The sequence below is a fragment of the Paroedura picta genome, chromosome 9 (genome assembly GCF_049243985.1).
Source record: "Paroedura picta isolate Pp20150507F chromosome 9, Ppicta_v3.0, whole genome shotgun sequence".
Classification (NCBI taxonomy): Eukaryota; Metazoa; Chordata; class Lepidosauria; order Squamata; family Gekkonidae; genus Paroedura; species Paroedura picta.
The window spans coordinates 46,394,572-46,400,571 of record NC_135377.1 but is presented as its reverse complement, the minus strand read 5'-3'; the positions used below and the strand labels follow the sequence as shown (position 1 = coordinate 46,400,571).

Sequence of the window (6,000 nt, the reverse complement as noted above, 5' to 3'; positions counted from 1 at the left end):
AAGCAAACTTTGCCGAAAGAAACAGGACTCCCTGCCGAGTTCAGCGCGATTAAGACCCGACGGGCTAGTGTGCTGTTTCCTCTCCTCCGTTTCGCATATGCGTATGAATAAGAGGGCAGGGGTTTGGCAAAATGGGAGGAAGAGAATTGGCTACATTCAGAGCCCACAGGCATTCAGTGTGCTGCCCAGGTGAACGCTGGACGAGCGGTGGCAAGAGCTGCGCGGGATCCCCGCGCGGCGCCCTCCGTGCCGTCAGTCCCCCGCCGTTTCTCGCCCAGCGCCCCTTCTCCTCCAAAGTGGAGCTCGCCTCCTCCTCTTCGCGGCGCTCCGAGCCAGGGACCTCCCTCCTCGGCGGACAGGTGACTCTCGGAGGCCGGCGCCGCTCGTGGCTTGCGGGCTGGTGCAGAAGCGGCCGAGACGGGATCCGGCGCCGCGCCGGGAGAGCCCGAGCTCCTTCTCCGCGGCAACAGCTGCTGCCCGCCCGCCCGCCTGCCTGCCGCCCCCTCCTGCGCCTGCCTCCGCCTCCGCCCGCTGCGCGGCTCCTTTCCGGGTCTCCGGCGGCCGCCATGTTAGGTCGGGACGGTGAACTCGGGCTCGGCTGAGGGGACCCAGCGCCCGTGGGAGTGCGAGCGCCCCTCTTCCCGGCTCCTCCCCCTCCGGGCCGCGGTGGGGACGGGCCTCTGGAGGCGGCGGAGGAGGAGGCGGCGGCGCTCGCTCGCTCGCTCTTGGCCCCAGGACTGCCGGCCGGGCTCATGGGGCGGGCGCGGAGGGGCTGAGCGCGCCGGGCTGCCTGCGACGTGGTCTCTCGGCGGCCCCCTTCGGAGCAGGCGGCGGGCGTGGCGGGCGGGCCGGCTGCTCGGCGCTTGAGGCGGAAGCGAGGGCGCCCTCCGCAGAAGGCGAGGGGCCCGGCCGAAAGCAGGTGAGAGTCCCGGCCGCTTCCCCCCGCGCCCTTCCCCTCCTGCCGCCCCTAGCCGGCGAGACGGCGCCCGGAGAGCGCTAGGCCCCGCTCCCCCTCCGGCTCCTGCCTGCCTGCCTGCTGCTGGGGCCCGGGGCAGCCCCGGTCGTGCGGCGTGGGGCCTCCCCCGGCAGCCCTCCGCGCCTATTTGCTCGCACTTGGAGAAACTTTTCACTGCAACTCCCCCCTCCCGTTCAGCCACTAGTTTTTGTCGGGATTTTTTCCCCCTGGAGCGAGTTTGAGTGAGAGCGCTCGCGCACAGCGTGGGAACACTTCCAGGGATTTCCTGCCGGGTTTCCTCTTTGCAAGGCATTTTCAGGGGGCGGCTGCCACCCCCACCCCACTTTCTCCGCCCCAGTGCAGAAGCCGCAGCCTGATAGGCCGTGAGTTTTCCGACGGCTCGCTCCTTGAAGCCTGATAACAACTGTTCGGGACAGAAGGGCTTCTGCCCCCTCGCTCCCGTCCTTTGATTGACGACCCCAAGTTCCATAGTTAGGCTTTGATGGTTGGGCTAGGAAGGAGGAAAGGTGATTTAAGCCTCCAGCACTCATTTTCATGTCCATCTTTTCGGCGGTCCCTATTTATAACTCCCTTGTAATTGTAATTCGTTTGTAAGGATAGTCTGTCTCTCCCTCCCCCTCCCCTTATGATTTAAGCATATGTTCCTAGTTATTTTAGACAGAAGATATGTTGGTGCTTTTTGAATGTTGACTTGGTTTTGTGTGCCTTATCATAACGTTAATTGTATATAGAACCATTTATATCTGCAAATGTATCACCATGATTAGAAGTTCAAATTCATACATAGAAGGAAATTGAAAATTTATTTTTACAATGCACTGTGGACATTGTACATATGTACATTATTTGCCAGTGTGCAGTAATAAGAGACAAGGTTCTGATAAGGCAATCCTACAAACACAGTCCTGGGGTAAACCACATTAGATAGACTAGGATTAGGTTCAGAATAGACATTCTGGGGATGGGGGTGTTGTGAATAGGATCTGCTCAGAGACCTACTTCGTCTGTAGAAATTACTTTCAGGTCAGTGTTTTCAGGACTGCACTATGGGACCATTCTTGGCAATGAGCTTAGAAGGCTTAACTCTGTTTAGGATGACACTGTGAACCATATTAACAATGATTTAGGTTAAGTATCTGTCTAATAAAAACAAAGGTTCTATAGTGATTTGATTTCAAATTAGACTTTGAAACATACTGCATGAAAAGGTATTAATAACTGTTTTGAAGCTTTCAAGGCTTTTCTTTTTAAAATGTTGCCAGACTGCTATCTAGTAAACTTCTTCTAGTAAACCATCTGATGTGACAGTTAGCAGGTCTCCAGAGTCTCAGTTCTTTGATATCACCTGCTGCTTTATCCTTTATATTAAAATAAAATTTTCCTTTGTTTCAAAGACCTAGTGAATAAAAACTGAAATTGTGTGTATCTAGAACCTGATCCAGTGCATGTTTGTTCAGAAGTAGGTACTAATGAATTTCAATGAATTTACGCCTAGGTGATCGTGTTGAGTTGCAGTCTTGGACTGTTGAACTGTTACAATAATTCAAAATAGGTTTGATAGTTAAAAAGATTTTGCAGGCTAAGATTGTGCTGAAACTAGATTGATTGGATTTCTGTACCACCCCTACCCACAAATGGGCTCGGAACAGTTTACAGCAGTGTTCCCAAACCCCTGGGCCTTGGACCAGTACTGGGCCGTGAAGTCCTCGGTACTGTGCTGTGGCGGGGGGGGGGGAGGCACATATGCCGGCGTGCCAATGGGTGCACCTCCCTCCCCTCCGCGGAGCAGTGCTCACTGCGCCGGGAACGATCAACCGCTTCAGCGGCTGATTGCTCCCGGTACAGCAAGCGCTGGGGGGGGGAGGTGTGGGCGCCAGTGCCGGCAGGCGCAAACGTGCAGGCATGGCAGCTCCAAGCCTGCACGTTTGCGTCCGCCGGTGCCTCCCTCTCCCCCCCCCCAGTCCCCATCCCGAAAAAGTTTGGGGACAACTAATTTACAGTAAAACAGTTAGAACCCAGTCCCCTCCCCACATCTTCTTCAACAACCACCACTAGTTACTCAGGCAGGAGGTGAGCTAAACAAGATGGTCTGGAGGGAGAGGAGGAAAAGGAGGGAGACCCATATAATTTAGACCGCCCTGGCCTCAAACGCCTGGAAGAAGAGTGCTTTTTTACAGGCTTTGTAGAATTCAGACAGTTCTGTCAGGGCTCAAATCTCAGCTAGGGCCAACCTCTTTGGGGGTCAGGGATTACCAACAAGTTGGTATTGACAGAGTGAAGAATTCTCTGGGGTAAGTAGTGAGAGAGGCAGTCTCTCAGATATGAAGGGTCCAGGTTACTCTGGGCTTTGAAGGTCAATACCAACACTTTGAACCTGATCGGGAACTCTGCTGGGAGGACAGGTCTGATATGGGCCATTCCATAAGGCCCCTTCCAGCTGTATTTTGCACCAGCTATAATCTTGGGATGAGGGCTAAATGCAATCCTACATAGACCAAGTTGTAGTAATCTATCCTGAAGGTGACCTTTGCACCCCAACCCATACCTCCAAACCATCTGTGCAAGAGGGCATATATAGATGTTAAATAAGATCGAAGAGAGAATTGCACCCTATGGGCAGTGGACAGTGGCACAACTGTTCTTCCCTGATGGCTGTTTTCAAAGCTTTTCATTTTAAAAGGTGACTAAGCTACTTTCAAGAGCCTCTTGTGGCGCAGAGTGGTAAGGCAGCTGCCTGAAAGCTTTGCTCATGAGGTTGGGAGTTCGATCCCAGCAGCCGGCTCAAGGTTGACTCAGCCTTCCATCCTTCCGAGGTCGGTAAAATGAGGACCCAGCTTGCTGGGGGGTAAACGGTAATGACTGGGGAAGGCACTGGCAAACCACCCCGTATTGAGTCTGCCATGAAAACGCTAGAGGGCGTCACCCCAAGGGTCAGACATGACTCGGTGCTTGCACAGGGGATACCTTTACCTTTTAAGCTACTTTCACATGCATTTCTTACTAATTCCCCAAATTTAGGAAGATTTTAGCTTTGCAAGACAAACTGCTGTGCAGTGTTAGGACCTGTGGGCTGGGCAAAACCTGGAGCACATGTGGAAGTGCTTGTATGAGTCTGATGGTTATACTGTTGAGAACATTGCAATTCCACAGAACAAGCAAAAGGATTTGGATTTTGGATTTTTTGATCACTCTGGATGGCATTCATCTGAGAATTTGTAAGGAACTCAGAAATGAACTTTAGTAAAATATGATCCTGAGCTCCTAAGACTGGCCTCCTTATAGGAGTGAAGAACAAAACATGAGTCCAAAGGTACTTTTAAGACCAACAAAGTTTTATCAATATAGGAGTGAAGTTTACCAACTCAACAAAAATTGAGTCTAATAGCACTTTTAAGACCCACAAAGATTTATTAAAGGTGTGAGCTTTCGAGTGCATGCACTCTTCCTCAGACTAAATGTTGTGCTACTTTAGACCAACTTCAGACCAACACTTGAATTTAACCAAGTTAGGTTGATTTTTTAAAAGATTAGGATATGCCAGAAAAGTGCAGACCTGGAAGCTTACATCTTCTGTTTTAGATAATGTGGAAGAAAGCATTATTAAAGGTTTGTTAAATGTATGGAAGAACAAACCTTATTGTGGAAGACTTAGTATGGCTTCTGTGAAGTTATATGTCAACAGCGTTTTCGTGTTTGGTCCTTTAAAGAGAGTTGAGTAAACTTCGCATAGGCCTTGACAAACTTTCTTTGGATCTAGGAGCCAGCCCCAAAATTTTGTGCCAGGCCTATCCATAATAATTGCAGTGCTTTCTTTGTCACCTTTATGACTTACCAGTGACTGCAATTTACAAACATTTTCATTACTTTTCAGCTACATATACTATCTGGTGGTCATACACGGCCTTACCAAAATCCACTTCCCATTTTTAAGATATTTTGAGAAATCTCAGTGGAGCCATCAAGACATGCATGAAAAGAATTATTGGCTTGGATTAATGCTATATACCAATAGATTTTCTTCCCCCCTGAAAAATAGACAGGGAGTGTCTAGTATCTGTTTGAAATTAATTTATTTATGCATGTATTAGTGTATATTTATTCTGCCCTTCTTCCAAGGAGCTCAGACAGCATATATGATAAAGCTCTATTTTTTTCAACAGGTCTGGAGCATATAAAGTTTCATTCAGAAGGCTAAAGGATACATTTTGCATGCACAAAAGTTATCCCATTTAACCCTGAAAGAATGTTTTAGTGCTCCAAATCAAATAATTAAACATCAGTAAAGCTAACTCATACCAAAATAAGTATTACATATAAGAAGATCTTCAAATCCGCAAACAAGATTAAATTAAAATTCACTTGTTGCTTTAAAATAAAATCTACCTATATTGTGCCTGTACAATTCTTAAAAAGTCATTTGGTGAAAGTTCTTTATCTATAGATGCTGTCCTCTTAAACCAATGGTTCTCAACCTTCTGAATGCCGTGACCCTTTAATACAGTTCCTCATGTTGTGGTGACCCCCAACCATAAAAATATGTAAGTGTTCTTTCACAGAAATTAAACCGAAGCTGACCAATGGCATGAAGATCCATTGTTCATGATAGTATATAAATTGTTTTTTCCCCGGGGTTTCTCAGTTCAGTTCTGCCTCTTGTCCCACCATGCCTACCTGGCTCTTTTCTGCTGCTCTAGACAGATGAACATTCTATCTCGATCTACCCCACAAGACTGTTGTGTGGATGGCACCCTCCAGCCAAGCTGCTTGCCTTGCCGTGACCCCTGTGAAAGGGTCATTCGACCCCCAAAGGGGTCCCAACCCCCAGGTTTAGAACCACTGTCTTAAAAAAGAGGTGTGGAATTTTTTTTCCAAACCAAAAGGGAATCTGTAAAAAAATAAGCTTACGTAGTCTTTGTTGCATTACAAAGAATCATTCCAGGGGGCCGTTTTGATATCTGGCATAGAAATCGTATTTTACCCTTTTCTCATTCTTTTCTCCACATTCCTCCAAGTAACATCTCTTG

The 6,000-nt window shown here is 48.5% G+C and overlaps 1 protein-coding gene across 1 annotated transcript in view; it reads left to right on the top strand.

Annotated features, from left to right (window-relative positions):
• Nucleotides 1-292: 292 nt before the first annotated feature.
• The window catches only part of YES1 (YES proto-oncogene 1, Src family tyrosine kinase), a 50,071-nt gene continuing 44,363 nt past the window's right edge, over nt 293-6,000 (top strand). Inside the window, exon 1 of the mRNA XM_077352655.1 lies at nt 293-919. The gene's annotated coding sequence lies outside the window, so the exon portion shown is untranslated. The remainder of the gene's footprint in view (nt 920-6,000) is intronic.